The sequence below is a fragment of the Leuresthes tenuis genome, unplaced genomic scaffold (genome assembly GCF_036924035.1).
Source record: "Leuresthes tenuis unplaced genomic scaffold, fLeuTen1.0.hap1 SCAF_19, whole genome shotgun sequence".
Taxonomy (NCBI): Eukaryota; Metazoa; Chordata; class Actinopteri; order Atheriniformes; family Atherinopsidae; genus Leuresthes; species Leuresthes tenuis.
In genome coordinates this window covers 22,355,414-22,371,129 of record NW_027325373.1, presented here as the reverse complement: position 1 = coordinate 22,371,129, position 15,716 = coordinate 22,355,414, and the positions used below count along the sequence as shown (strand labels likewise).

Here is a 15,716-nt window from a genome sequence, read left to right as displayed (position 1 = left end):
CAAAGTTTGTAAAAAGCAGTGAAGAAAAGGTTCGAATATCCAATCAAACATAATCAAAAGCGGGAGTAGGACTATTCGACTGCAAGTAGGTGTGAATGTCAGATCATAATTTGCAAAAAGCTGATGAGAAAGGGTGAGAATGCCCGACTATACACCATCAAATGCGGGAGCGGAAGTGTTCGGCTGTGAGTAGGTGTGAATGTCAAACCATAATTGCTGAAAATTGTGTTAGAAAAGACTAGAATGCCGGACCATACATCATCAAAAGCGGGAAAAGTGGTGTTCGGCTGCAAGTAGGTGTGAATGTCCAGCCATAATTACTCACAAACGGGTAAGAAAAGGTAGTATTGCCAGACCATACATGATCAAAACAGGGAGCGGAGGTGGTTCAGCTGCAAGGTGTGAATGTCTGACTAAAGTTTATAAAAAGCGGGTAAGACAAGGTGCGAATGCCTGACAATGTATGATCAAAACAGGGAGCGGAGGTGCTTCAGCTGCAAGAAGGTGTGAATGTCCGACCATAGTTTGTAAAAAATGGGTAAGAAAAGGTGCGAATGCCCAACAATATATCATCAAAAGCAGGAGTGGATATGTTCGGCTACAAGAAGGTTAGAATGTCCGACCATAGTTTGTAAAAAGCGGGTAAGAAAAGGTTCGAATGCCCGAACATACACCATCAAAAGAGGGAGCGGAGGTGTTCCGCTGTAAGACGGTGTGAATGTCCGACCATAGTTGGTAAAAAGCGGGTAAGAAAAGGTTAAAATACCCGACTGTACACAATCAATAGCTGGAGCAGAGTTGTTCCGCAACTAAAAGGTGTGAAAGTCCGACCATGGTTTGTAAAAAGCGGGTGATAAAAGGTGCGAATGCCCGACAATGTATGATCAAAAGAGGGAGCGGAGGTTTTCGGCTGCAAGAAGGTCTGAATGTCCAACCATAATTTGTAAAAACCGGGGAAGAAAAGGCTCGAAAGCCCGACTATACATCATCAAAAGCGGGAGCGGAGGTGTTCAGCTGCAAGAAGGTCTGAATGTCCATCAATAATTGCTAGAAAACATGGAAGAGAATTTTCGAATATCAAACCGCATATGATCATAAGCGGGAGAGGAGGTGTTCAAATGCAAGAAGGTGTGAATGTCCACCCATAATTACTGCAAAATGGGTAAGAAAAGGTACGAATGTCCAACCATACATCATCAAAAGCAGGAGTGGATGTGTTCGGCTACAAGAAGGTTTTAATGTCCGACCATAGTTTGTAAAAAGCGGGTAAGAAAAGGTTCGAATTCCCGAACATACACCATCAAAAGAGGGAGCGGAGTTGATCGGCTACTAAAAGGTGTGAATGTCCGACCATAGTTTGTAAAAAGCGGGTAAGAAAAGGTGCGAATGCCCGACGATGTATGATCAAAAGAGGGAGCGGAGGTTTTCGGCTGCAAGAAGGTCTGAATGTCCAACAATAATTTGTAAAAAGCGGGGAAGGAAAGGCTCGAAAGCCTGACTATACATCATCAAAAGCGTGAGCAGAGGTGTTCAGCTGCAAGAAGGTCTTAAAGTCCGACCAATAATTACTGAAAAATGGGTAAGAAAAGGTGCGAATGCCCAACCATACATCATTAAAAGCAGGAGTGGATGTGTTCGGCTACAAGAAGGTTTGAATGTCCGACCATAGTATGTAAAAGGCGGGTAACAAAAGGCTCCAATGCTCGACTATACACCATCAAAAGCGGCAGCGGAGGTGTTCGGCTGTAAGAAGGTCTGAATGTCCACCCAAAATTACTGAAAAATGGGCAAGAAAAGGTGCGAAAGCCCTTTTTCCTTCATATTTATCAATGTCTAGATCGACTTCAACAAAGAACAACATTGTATTTTGCAGTAGAAGAAAGAGCAAAACTGAAGGATCAGGAATCCGAGAATAAGCTTCTTTTCATACGTTCTGCATGATTTGGGATTTTTTTATAAAATGAATTCCTTCACTCAAACTATGTTAAAACGGCTTTGTCCTTCATATGTACCCATTTCTACATATATTTTAATCATAAACTTCCTCATTTTACCCTGAATGAGAAAGAACCACACTTGTGATTAAGCCATCCGCCCCTTTTGAGGAGTTCTGCATGATTTGGGATTTTATCTATAAAATTAATTCCTTCACTCAAACTATGTTAAAACGGCTTTTACCTTCATATTTATCAATGTCTCGATAAATCTAAACAAAAAACAACGTTGTACTTTGCAGTAAAAGAAAGAGCAAATCAAAAGTTTTAGGAATCCGAGAATAAGCTTATTTTCATACGTTCTGCATGATTTGGGATTTTATGTATAAAATGAATTCCTTCACTCAAACCAAGTATAAACTGCTTTGTCCTTCATATTTATCAATGTCTAGATCGACTTCCACAAAGAACAACATTGTATTTTGCAGTAGAAGAAAGCGCAACACTGAAGGATCAGTAATCCGAGAATAAGCTTCTTTTCATACGTTCTGCATGATTTGGGATTTTATGTATAAAATGTATTCCTTAACTCAAACCAAGTGAAAACTGCTTTGTCCTTCATATTTATCAATGTCTAGATCGACTTCAACAAAGAACAACATTGTATTTTGCAGTAGAAGAAAGAGCAACACTGAAGGATCAGGAATCCGAGAATAAGCTTATTTTCTTACGGGCAAAGTGGGAACTGCTTTGTCCTTCATATTTATCAATGTGTAGATGAATTTCAACTTCTTGCAGCTGAACCACCTCCGCTCCCTGTTTTGATCATGTATGGTCCGGCAATACCACCTTTTCTTACCCGTTTGTGAGTAATTATGGCTGGATATTCACACCTACTTGCAGCCGAACACCACCTCTCTCGCTTTTGATGGTGTATAGTCGGGCATTCTCACCCTTTCTCATCAGCTTGTATCAAATTATGATCCGACATTCACACCAACTTGCAGTCGAACAGCTCTGCCCCCGCTTTTGATTATGTTTGGTTGGATATTTGAACCTTTTCTTAACTGCTTTTTACAAACTTCGGTCGGACGTTCACACCTTCTTGCAGTCGAACATCTCCGCTTCCGCTTTTTATGGTATATATTCGGGCATTCGAACCGTTTCTTACCCGCTTTTTACAAACCATGGTCGGACTTTCACACCTTCTTGTAGCCGAACAACTCCGCTCCCGCTATTGATTGTGTACAGTCGGGTATTTTAACCTTTTCTTACCCGCTTTTTACCAACTATGGTCGGACATTCACACCGTTTTACAGCGGAACACCTCCGCTCCCGCTTTTGATGGTGTATAGTCGGGCATTCGAAACTTTTCTTACCCGCTTTTTACAAACTATGCTCGGACATTCAAACCTTCTTGTAGCCGAACACATCCACTCCTGCTTTTGATGATGTATGGTTGGGCATTCGCACCTTTTTTTTACCCATTTTTCAGGTATTATGGGTGGACATTCACACCTTCTTGCAGCTGAACAACTCCTCTCCCACTTATGATCATGTGCAGATTGATTTTCGGAAATTTTCTTTCATGTTTTCAAGCAATTATTGATGGACATTTAGACCTTCTTGCAGCTGAACACCTCCGCTTCCGCTTTTTATGGTATATATTCGGGCATTCGAACCGTTTCTTACCCGCTTTTTACAAACCATGGTCGGACTTTCACACCTTTTAGTAGCGGAACACCTCCGCTTCCGCTTTTTATAGTATATATTCGGGTTTTTTAACCTTTTCTTACCCACTTTTTACCAACTATGGTCGGACATTCACACCTTCTTCCAGCGGAACACCTCCGCTCCCTCTTTTGATGGTGTATGTTCGGGCATTCAAACCTTTTCTTACCCGCTTTTTACAAACTATGGTCGGACATTCAAACCTTCTTGTAGCCGAACACATCCACTCCTGCTTTTGATGATGTATGGTTGGGCATTCGCACCTTTTCTTACCCGCTTTTTACAAACTATGGTCGGACATTCAAACCTTCTTGTAGCCGAACACATCCACTCCTGCTTTTGATGATGTATGGTTGGGCATTCGCACCTTTTCTTACACCCATTTTTCAGTAATTATGGGTGAACATTCACACCTTCTTGCAGCTGAACACCTCCTCTCCCGCTTATGATCATATGTGGTTTGATATTCGAAAATTTTCTTTCATGTTTTCTAGCAATTATTGATGGACATTCAGACCTTCTTGCAGCTGAACACCTCCGCTCCCGCTTTTGATGGTGTATTGTTGGGCTTTCGAGCCTTTTCTTCCCCGGTTTTTACAAATTATGGTTGGACATTCAGACCTTCTTGCAGCCGAAAACCTCCGCTCCCTCTTTTGATCATGTATGGTTTGACATTCGTACCTTTTCTCACGCGCTTTTTACTATGGTCGGCCATTCACAGCTTCCTTTCCACCATACAAGTATGGTGGGATATTCAAACCCACTTTCATTCGAAGTCCTCCGCCCCCACTTTTGTAGATATTTAGTCGGTCATTCGCACCTTACCCGCTTTTGGCAAACTATGGCCTTCTTGCAGCCAAACACCTCTGATCTCGCTTTTGATGATGTAAGGTTGGGCATTCAGACCTTGCTTCACCTGCTTTTCACCAAATATAGTCGGACATTCACACCTTCTTCCGTTCCACCTTTTAGTGTGGTTTGGTATTCGAAAATTTTCTTCCATGTTTTCTAGCAATTATTGATGGACATTCACACCTTCTTGCAGCTGAACACCTCCGCTCCCGCTTTTGATGGTGTATGTTCGGGCATTCGAACCTTTTCTTACCCGCTTTTTACAATCTATGGTCGGACATTCAAACCTTCTTGTAGCCGAACATATCCACTCCTGCTTTTGATTATGTATGGTTGGGCATTCGCACCTTTTCTTACCTATTTTTCAGTAGTTATGGGTGGACATTCACACCTTCTTGCAGCTGAAGACCTCCTCTCCCGCTTATGATCATGTGTGGTTTGATATTCGAAAATTTTCTTTCATGTTTTCTAGCAATTATTGATGGACATTCTGACCTTCTTGCAGCTGAACACCTCCGCTCCCGCTTTTGATGGTGTATAGTTGGGCTTTCGAGCCTTTTCTTCCCCGGTTTTTACAAACTATGGTTGGATATTCACACCTTCTTGCAGCCGAAAACCTCCGCTCCCTCTTTTAATCATAAATTGTCGGGCATTCGCACCTTCTCTTACCCGCTTTTTACAAACCATGGTCGGACTTTCACACCTTTTAGTAGCGGAACAACTCCGCTCCCGCAGATGAGAAAGGGTGAGAATGCCCGACTATACACTATCAAATGTGGGAGCGGAGGTGTTTGTCTGTGAGTAGGTGTGAATGTCCGACCGTAATTGCTGAAAAATGTGTTAGAAAAGGTAAAAATTCCGGACCATATATCATCAAAAGCGGGAGAGGTTGTGTTCGGCTGCAAGAAGGTGTGAATGTCCAGCTTTAATTACTCACAAACGGGTAAGAAAAGGTAGTATTGCCAGACCACACATGATCAAAACAGGGAGCGGAGTTAGTTCAGCTGCAAGAAGGTGTCAATGTCCGACTAAAGTTTGTAAAAAGCGGGTAAGAGAAGGTGCGAATGCCCGACAATGTATGATCAAAAGAGGAGCGGAGGTTTTCGGCTGCAAGTAGGTCTGAATGTCCACCCATAATTTTTAAAAATCGGGGAAGAAAAGGCTCGAAAGCCCGACTATACACCATCAAAAGCGGCAGCGGAGGTGTTCGGCTGTAAGAAGGTCTGAATGTCCACCCAAAATTACTGAAAAATGGGTAAGAAAAGTTGCGAAAGCCCAACCATAAATTATCAAAAGCGGCAGCAGAGATGTTCGGCTGGTATTTATCAATGTCTAGATAGATTTCAACAAAAAACAACGTTGTACTTTGCAGTAAAAGAAAGAGCAAATCTAAAGTTTCAGGAATATAAGCTTACTTTCATGAGTTCTGCACGATTTCGGATTTTGCTATAAAATGAATTCCTTCACTCAAACTATGTTAAAACGGCTTTGTCCTTCATATGTACCCATTTCTACATATATTTAAATCATAAACTTCCTCATTTTACCCTGAATGAGAAAGAACCACACTTGTGATTAAGCCATCCGCCCCTTTTGAGGAGTTCTGCATGATTTGGGATTTTATCTATAAAATTAATTCCTTCACTCAAACTATGTTAAAACGGCGTTTACCTTCATATTTATCAATGTCTCGATAGATCTAAAAAAAAAAAAACAACGTTGTACTTTGCAGTAAAAGAAAGAGCAAATCAAAAGTTTTAGGAATCCGAGAATAAGCTTATTTTCATGCGTTCTGCATGATTTGGGATTTTATGTATAAAATGAATTCCTTCACTCAAACCAAGTATAAACTGCTTTGTCCTTCATATTTATCAATGTCTAGATCGACTTCCACAAAGAACAACATTGTATTTTGCAGTAGAAGAAAGAGCAACACTGAAGGATCAGGAATCCGAGAATAAGCTTCTTTTCATACGTTCTGCATGATGTTATTTTATGTATAAAATGTATTCCTTAACTCAAACCAAGTATAAACTGCTTTGTCCTTCATATTTATCAATGTCTAGATCGACTTCAACAAAGAACAACATTGTATTTTGCAGTAGAAGAAAGAGCAACACTGAAGGATCAGGAATCCGAGAATAAGCTTATTTTCTTATGGGCAAAGTGGGAACTGCTTTGTCCTTCATATTTATCAATGTGTAGATGGATTTCAACTTCTTCTACTGCAAAGTCCAATGTTTTTCTTTGTTGAAGTTGATCTAAACATTGATAAATATGGAAGGACAAAGCAGTTTTAACTTGGTTTGAGCAAAGCAATTCATTTTATAGCAAAATCCGAAATCGTGCAGAACTCACGAAAAGCTTTTTCTCGCTTTTCACTGCTTTTTACAAACTTTGGTCGGACGTTCACATCTTCTTGCATCCGAACACCTCCGCTTCCGCTTTTGATGGTGTATATTCGGAAATTCGAACCTTTTCTTACCCGCTTTTTACAAACCATTGTCGGACTTTCAAACCTTCTTGCAGCCGAACACCACCTCTCCCGCTTTTGATTATGTATGGTCCAGTATTCTTACCTTTTCTGACACATTTTTCAGCAATTATGGTCGGACATTCACACCTTCTTGCAGCTGAACACCTCCGCTCTCGCTTTTGATGATGTATAGTCGGGCTTTCGAGACTTTTCTTACCCGGTTTTTACAAATTATGGTTGGACATTCAGACCTTGCAGCCGAACACCTCCGCTCCTTCTTTTGATCATACATTGTCGAGCATTCGCACCTTGTCTTACCCGCTTTTTACAAACTATAGTCAGACATTCACACCTTGCAGCTGAACCACCTCCGCTCCCTGTTTTGATCATGTATGGTCTGGCAATACTACCTTTTCTTACGCGTTTGTGACTAATTATGGCTGGACATTCACACCTACTTGCAGTCGAACAGCTCTGCTCCCGCTTTTGATTATGTTTGGTTGGATATTTGAACCTTTTCTTAACTGCTTTTTACAAACTTCGGTCAGACGTTCACACCTTCTTGCAGTCGAACATCTCCGCTTCCGCTTTTTATGGTATATATTCGGGCATTCGAACCGTTTCTTACCCGCTTTTTACAAACCATGGTCGGACTTTCACACCTTCTTGTAGCCGAACAACTCCGCTCCCGCTATTGATTGTGTACAGTCGGGTATTTTAACCTTTTCTTACCCGCTTTTTACCAACTATGGTCGGACATTCACACCGTTTTACAGCGGAACACCTCCGCTCCCGCTTTTGATGGTGTATAGTCGGGCATTCGAAACTTTTCTTACCCGCTTTTTACAAACTATGCTCGGACATTCAAACCTTCTTGTAGCCGAACACATCCACTCCTGCTTTTGATGATGTATGGTTGGGCATTCGCACCTTTTTTTTACCCATTTTTCAGGTATTATGGGTGGACATTCACACCTTCTTGCAGCTGAACAACTCCTCTCCCACTTATGATCATGTGCAGATTGATTTTTGAACATTTTCATTCATGTTTTCAAGCAATTATTGATGGACATTTAGACCTTCTTGCAGCTGAACACCTCCGCTCCCGCTTTTGATCATACATTGTCAGGCATTCGCACCTTGTCTTACCTGCTTTTTACAAACTTTAGTCGAACAGTCAAACCTTTTTGCAACCGAATACGACCTATCCCGCATTTGATGATGTATGGTCCGGCATTCTTAAATTTTCTAACACATTTTTCAGCAATTATGGTCGGAGATTCACACCTACTCACAGCCGAACAACTCTGCTACCGCAATTGATGGTGTATAGTCGGGCATTCCTACCCTTTCTCATCAGCTTTTTGCAAATTATGATCTAACATTCACACCTACTTGCAGTCGAACAGCTCTGCTCCCGCTTTTGATTATGTTTGGTTAGATATTCAAACCTTTTCTTAACTGCTTTTTACAAACTTTGGTCGGACGTTCACAATATCTTGCAGCCGAACACCTCCGCTTCCGCTTATGATCATGTGTGGTTTGATATTCGAAAATTTTCTTTCATGTTTTCTAGCAATTATTGATGGACATTCAGACCTTCTTGCAGATGAACACCTCCACTCCCGCTTTTGATGGTGTATAGTCGGGCTTTCGAGCCTTTTCTTACCCACTTTTTACAAATTATGGTCGGACATTCACACCTACTTGCAGCCGAATACTTCCGCTCCACCTTTTAGGTATGTATGGTTGGCATTTGCACCTTTTCTTACCCTCTTTTTATACTGATTGCTGAAGATTAAGTTGTACTTTCTGAAACTACAACATTTTTTTAATTGTTGAAAATGGATTTGAAGTGGATAAATTACGAGGACAAACAGTTTTAAGTCAGCCTGATAGAAGGAATTAATTTTATAGAAAAATCTGTACTTCGTCATATGTCGAGAGATGCTTATTGCTGAAGAAGTTCTTTCTCATTCTACAAAGTACAACGTTGTTTATTCCTGAAGAATGAGTCTGGTTCTTTTTCATAATACAAAGTTTGTTGTTTATTGTTGAAACTTCATCAGAAGTGAAGAAATAAATGAATGCCTATCAACAAATGTGGGATCTAAACTCTAGTGCTTCCTCTAAAATAATTTCCTTTCTCAATTTAGAAATGTGTGTGTGTAAGTCACAACACCCGTGACACCAAAACGGCTTTCTTTTCTCTACACTCTGCACTATGAGCACACACACCAAATCAGAAAGGCTTTTTTCTCTCTTTTCTACATTATGGACTGTGGGGACACGAAACCGCTCTCTCTTTTTTTTATTTGATTGTGTGCCAGGGCGTTGTCTCACGTATTAGATTATGCCTAAGATACGAATGGGTTTATCAGTCACATAAGAATCCATACATACTGATCCTCCCGTAATAAAATGGTCGGATCTTATCAAACACACTTTGTTTCTTGTGACAATCAAGTCAGCGAAACAGCGTATACACGTCAAGACACTGAATCAAGTTTGCCACAAGAACTCATAAGTTTGGCAGTATTGCTCTGCCGTCAGCAATCATACATCCATTTTATTTTCGTGAGACATGTGCAGGCACCTGTTCATCTACTGTTCTATCACTATGAATTAGTTTATCTATTATCAATAAGGATACTTCTACAACTACTCTATCAAAGTATGTCCGGACTTCTTATGTTGTAAGTTGCTATATATGAATAAGTGGGTAGCTACTGACAAGCATTAAGCATGTCACACAGCCCAGACATATAACATTTCAGGACACACCGCACAGGTAACAACCACAGTGAAGCGTGTCAAAGCCCAAACATGTAACATTCAACAGGACACTTACACAACACATTCAAATCAAACAGTCAGACAACATACAAGAACATATACCCCAGCCGGCATTGCTCCCTGCCTATTTTCCTACAGCTCACTATGTGTGCGCACACCTTTATTCACAAACTCTTCAACTTATACTCTTTTACCGAAGCTGCTACAGCTCGATTGGCCGAATACCGAATAATCCTATTTCGGTGAATTTGACATCTGCCTTACATGTAACAGATTAGCGGTTTAGCAGTTTTAATTTAGTTTGAGTGAAGGAATTCATTTCATAGCAAAATCCGAAATCGTGAAGAACTCATGAAAGTAAGCTTATTCTCGGATTCCTGAAACTTTAGATTTGCTCTTTCTTTTACTGCAAAGTACAACGTTGGTTTTTTTGTTTAAATATTTCAAGACATGGTAAACATGAAGGACAAAGCAGTTTTTAACATAGTTTGAGTGAAGGAATTCATTTTATAGATAAAATCCCAAGAGTCTGCTGAGAAAAGAGAGTGAATGCGAAGTAGACTTTAACACGGCTCTGGGAGCGAGCCGAGTGCGGGCTAACCGGGAGAATTGCTTGAAAGAAACGCGACACCGAATGAGCGGTCAGAACAAAGCCTCAATACGGTGTTCCTGTGGTGTTTTTGTTGCTGCCTTGTCTTTTGCACAGAGTAAAAGACAAGGCAGCCATCAAATAGGGCCCGATTGTTCTTACTTGGTCAGCCGAGGAGCAAGGGGGGGGGGGAGCAAGCGTCTTAACCCAGCAAAGCTCATCATGGGGAAGGTGGCTATGCCAACTAGCCTGATGCCCTGCTCCCGCAGTGACGGATAATCGTACTCTGGTTTCTCTTCATAACGTACAAGTCTTTCGCCTTTTACTAAAGACTTGGAGAGCAGCACTAATGAGTTGTTTCTATTTTTGACAGACTTTACCTTTGCGGGTGAAGCCCTTTCTGTCTGTGCAAAAGAGATCTTGTTACTGTGCAGAGTGACTTCTCTGAGTAGAGTCGCCTTACTTGTTGCGACTGTGCCGATGTTCGAAGCTGGAGTGCAAAGTTGTTGCTTGAATGGTGCTCGCTGGAGCGTGCGGGAGTGCAAAGTTATACCATTTAAAAGGGCTGAAGAGTGCTCAGTGCAGCAGGTGGGCGGAGGTGCAAAGTGACACTCTGGCCACCTTTGGCCATAAAAAGAACACCGCTACAAGTGCGCATTGTGCCAGGAAGGGCCCTCGGACGTGAACCAGTTGACAGTTATCGCTTCTCGGCCTTTTGGCTAAGATCAAGTGTAGTATCTGTTCTTATCAGTTTAATATCTGATATGTCCTCTATACGAGGACTACATATTAAATGGATTTTTAGCAATAGGAGTTGAAAAAGTAGCTTGCTCCGTTCACTCCAAGCATTGACCCGGTACTGCAATGCCGCTGGGAACGGTGCGCTCTTCTCTACTCTTGTGAAAAAGCAAACAGCGGTGCAGGATGCAAGTTTCAGGGAGCCCAAGATGAAACTTTCTTTTAGTCTGCTGAGAAAAGAGAGTGAATGCGAAGTAGATTTTAACATGGCTCTGGGAGCGAGCCGAGTGCGGGCTAACCGGGAGAATTGCTTGAAAGAATTGCCATACCAAATGAGCGGTCCGAACAAAGCCTCAATACGGTGTTCCCGTGGTGTTTTTGTTGCTGCCGCTGTTTGCTTTTTCACAAGAGCGCACCTGTTGAGGGGGGGCCTGGGGGGGCCTGGGGGGGCCTGGGTGATGGTGGGTCTCAGGCCCGAGCTGCTGCGACTGGTGTGACCGGGTGGTTTGTTTGTTTGTTTTTTGTTGTTGTTTGTTTGTTTTTTGTAGAGGTCCTCCGGAGTGGGGTTGGGTTGAGTGGGGGGGGGCGGGATGGGTACCTTCTGGGGGTACAGTAGCTCCCGGAATATGGTCGCTGCAGGCCCCGAGCCTCCTGTCCTGTGTTGGCTCCCTGGTAGCGGGGATGCCTATTGCAGCCAGTCCCTGGCTGCCCTCTCTGGGGGAGAGTAGCCCCAGTGTATATCCCCATACCCCTCTCCCTTCTGGCTCCTGTACACAGCACACACTCACACATGAAGGGTTTTGGGGGCGTGTGTGTTCGGTGGGGTGTAGTGGACTCTGCAGTAGTTGCACTCTGCAGTTCCCCACCCCTGTTTTAATTACACCTTAGACATTACTACTTATCAAACACACTCACACACACACATTAGGTCTTGGGGGGTGGTTACACTGAGTGGCATCTGGTGGGCGGGGCTCTTTGGGTATGTAGGCTGCCCAGAGGGCCACGCTCCCCGTTCTACAAGTTTGGCTGCCCCTCAATTTTAATTGCTCACTATTAGAAAATATTGAAGAGCCAGAACGGTGAGGGGAGGGGTCTTCTTCGCACACCCCTGCTTCCTGGTTGCTGCTCGGGGCGGGAGGGGCCAGGAGGATTAATTAATTGTTCTGCTGGTTTGGGGTCTGTGGTGGCTGGGGGGCTACTGGCCCCCTGGTGTGCCCGCCGCACTACACCCCAGCGGAGTCGAGGGAGGGAGGACGTGTGGATGTATGGGACATGAAAGTGTGTGTGTTAATGATTGGGCCTGGATCTTGGACTTGCTGTCGCCTGGCCTGCCTGCGCTTCTCCCGATGGGGGGGGCGGCGTGGCCTCTCCCCGCCTCTCGCGACTTCACCCACCTGTGGGCACGTCTTGACTCCCAGGGCACTTGGCCAGGGGTGCTGGGGCAGGCGCTGATCCACTGTGTGGCTGTCTGGGGCGCTTGGCCCTCCTGGGTATTGGGTGGGGCCTCTGCCGGGGGGTTTGGGGGCGCTCGGGCTCCTGGGACCCGGATCCAGTGCACGGCCCATGTCTGGGCGGCTGGGGCCTGGCGACGTCGGTGGGCTGTTGCCCCTGGCTCCCGGAGGGCCTCTGCCCTATGCTTATGGGGGCTCTTTCCGGGGGCTTCCTCTGCAGTCTTCTGGATGGATGCGTGGTTGCCCCTGCGGTGGGCTTCCTGGGTTCTGTGCTCTGTGGGGGCTGCTGGTGGCCTGGGTCTTGTGGCCCTCTCTGCCTGCTTCTGATTGCTTGGGGGGGCTGTGGATTGTGGCCCTGTACGCTTATACACTCATAACTAAGCACGGTTATCATGTAGGTCCTGTGCCATGGGTGTTGCATGTTCTCACACACACACAACCACATTCATTAGTCCAGTAGCATGGTCGCTAAGCAGTTGATGTATTATCATGTCGTCTCAGGTCATCTATATCCACAGCTGTGTTGTATGCGATTGCCGCTTCTTGTGCATGTTTTTGTTTGTTTGTGTGTTTGTTTTTTCTCTGCTTGTCTGCTTTCAGGTGCTCCTGGCGCTAAGGCTGGATTCTCCTCAGAGGCCATGGATTGTTGTCTGTTTTGTTTTTTACAGGTGTAGCAGCTGGTTGTCTGGTTTTTGTTTCTATTTTTGTTCTGTTTCCTCTTCTTTCCTCTTCTTCTTTCCTTGTCCCCCGGTCCGGTTCAGTTCTATTACATGTCATATATTGTAAACAGAAATAAATAAATGGGCATCAAGGGGAGCTTTACATTTATAAAACTTCCCTTGGCAAAGCAAATCTGTTTGGCATCAAAGGTATTCAGACTACAATTCTGCTGCCATAATGCTGAACATCATAAGGGGAAAAAAAAAAAAAGTAAAGAAGACAGTTCTGTCGAAAGCCAGGGACTAGACCTGTTCTAAGTTCTATACTTTTTAAAAGGGGCGTGTTTATCAACTATGGAATTAGAAGATTTACAAAAAGTATAACTATTCAACAGATCAGTTTAAAAAAAAGCCTGCTCATGGAGATGTTTCAGGATCTGGATACCAAGCGTGGACCTAATGTTTTCATTTTTGCAATTCTGATACAGGCTATTGAGCAGTGATAACTAACACCAAGTTCAGATACTGCGGATTTTCTACCTTTGATTTGTTAAGATTGAGCCAATCAGGGACAACCTTGAAGGATCTCTTAAGTTTGGTTTTGTAGGATCAGTAATTACCTGAGAAAGGTTGATATTGGTACACACCTTTTTTAAATGATCAGAGGCAGAGTTCAACTTGTTTAAATTAAAATTGCCACACAGAGATTGGGTTTAGGCCACATGCACACAGAATGACATCAACAAATATAAGAAATATTAAACATTTACACATAGATTTTTGAATACACGTAGAGGAATGATACTTTGAAATGTGCTCATTGCGGAGTTATGATCAGTTGAGTAATGAAGGTTGAACTATTCTGGGAAACAGGTTCTATTCCCAGCATCATGATAGACACTCCTGATATAGAAGGTTTCGCTAACGCATTGGAATTGTTTTACTATTTTCATATGGATGTGCAATGAAGAATTGCTTGCTGCTGATAAATGCAAAGAAGAACAGCTTACACATAGATGCTCACATATAGGCTGCTGAATGCAATGAAGACCTGCTTATCCAGTAAAGTTCAATGTCAATGTGTAATATTCAATTAGGATTTGCAAAACAGTGAAGTTAAACAATGAATGGGTCCATAGTCGGTATGAGAAGACTACAGGAATATTTACCTGGGTGTACGTTCAAACAGAGATGAGAAAATTGCGATAAATAATTGTTTGTTTGTTTGTTAGTATGTATATGAATGTTATGTGTATAAACTGTGTTGAGTTATAGTTACTCAGTAGTGTCTCAGTGAAACAACCGACGGGGGAAGCCTTGCGGTGACCACAAAAGCAGTGTTTTACTGATCAGTCAAGTTGCTCCAGTGTACTCCATACAAACTGGTTGGCTACTGAAGGGATAGAAAATGGGGAATACTTGTTTTAAAGCAAACAAGGAATTAGATGAGAAAAATACATGTTTTAACAGGACCCAGACAATATTAAATACTCAGACAGATGGGAGAAGAAGTGTAGTTTTGTAGGAAATCACAAAATTATTACATAAAATTAGTGAAATAAATTGAAGAATGCCTTTCTGAAGAGCTGTTTACCACAGATGAGCAGCATTGCGACCAAGCACATTGTAGATCGCTTTAGTGCCAAAATGATCTAATTTAATGGATTGGTTTTAGACATGCATAAAAGCATTTTAAGAACAAAGAGAGAAACAAAAAGGGACAACGCTTCATGGTGGAAGGTGATGTATAAATAACTGTGTATATGATGAAGGAGAGACCATTTGAGCAGCACAGCCATTTCGCAGCACAGGGACAGCAGTCCAAGTTAAAGGATCTCCCACGTGGTATCACCTGTCACACTGTGTCAAGGCATCAAAAGAAGAAAAAATCACCAAACTCAAGGACAAAGAGACGAAGACTCCGGTGAACGAAGAGAGAGGACTGACAAACCAGAAATACAAAAGGATGCTGGGAATGATGCCAGCAATGAACAGAGAAGAAGATTCAGTGTCATCAATCTGCAACACGTGCCTCTAATGAGGGGGTGAATATAGAATCCTCAACGATTACAACGTCTCTGGGAACTGTGACAACAACAAGGTTTAAACCATTTTGATATATATTGTAACCTATTGGCTAAGGAATAGTGCTGAAAATTAGGTAAATCTAATCCACCACTGTCTGTAGGGTTTTTAAACTAATACGTGGTGGTTTGTCTTTCCACAGAAATTTGGAGATGCATGAATCTAGTGACTTAAACCAAGTAGCAGATGGTTTTATGGGGATCATTGAGAACATATAGTTAACTTTTGGTAGTAACATCATTTTAATGGTTGTAACTCTCCCCATAAGTGATATAGGTAAGGACTTCCAACGAGAGAGATCGTCCTCTACTCTCTTTAATAATTGCACTTAATTTAGCTTTGTTAGCTCTGAGAGCCTGGAGGAAATGTTTATGCCTAAATATCTAATATTTCCTGACTGTAAAG

General features: G+C 42.6%; 2 non-coding genes across 2 annotated transcripts; both read left to right on the top strand.

The window, feature by feature from the left end:
• Positions 1-10,659: 10,659 nt before the first annotated feature.
• On the top strand, positions 10,660-10,769 carry LOC140277601 (U5 spliceosomal RNA). The gene has a single exon (XR_011909108.1). It is a non-coding gene; the product is annotated as a U5 spliceosomal RNA (small nuclear RNA).
• A 308-nt stretch (positions 10,770-11,077) lies between these two features.
• Positions 11,078-11,268, top strand: LOC140277616 (U2 spliceosomal RNA). Its single transcript, XR_011909121.1, has one exon. It is a non-coding gene; the product is annotated as a U2 spliceosomal RNA (small nuclear RNA).
• The last annotated feature ends 4,448 nt before the right edge of the window (positions 11,269-15,716 follow it).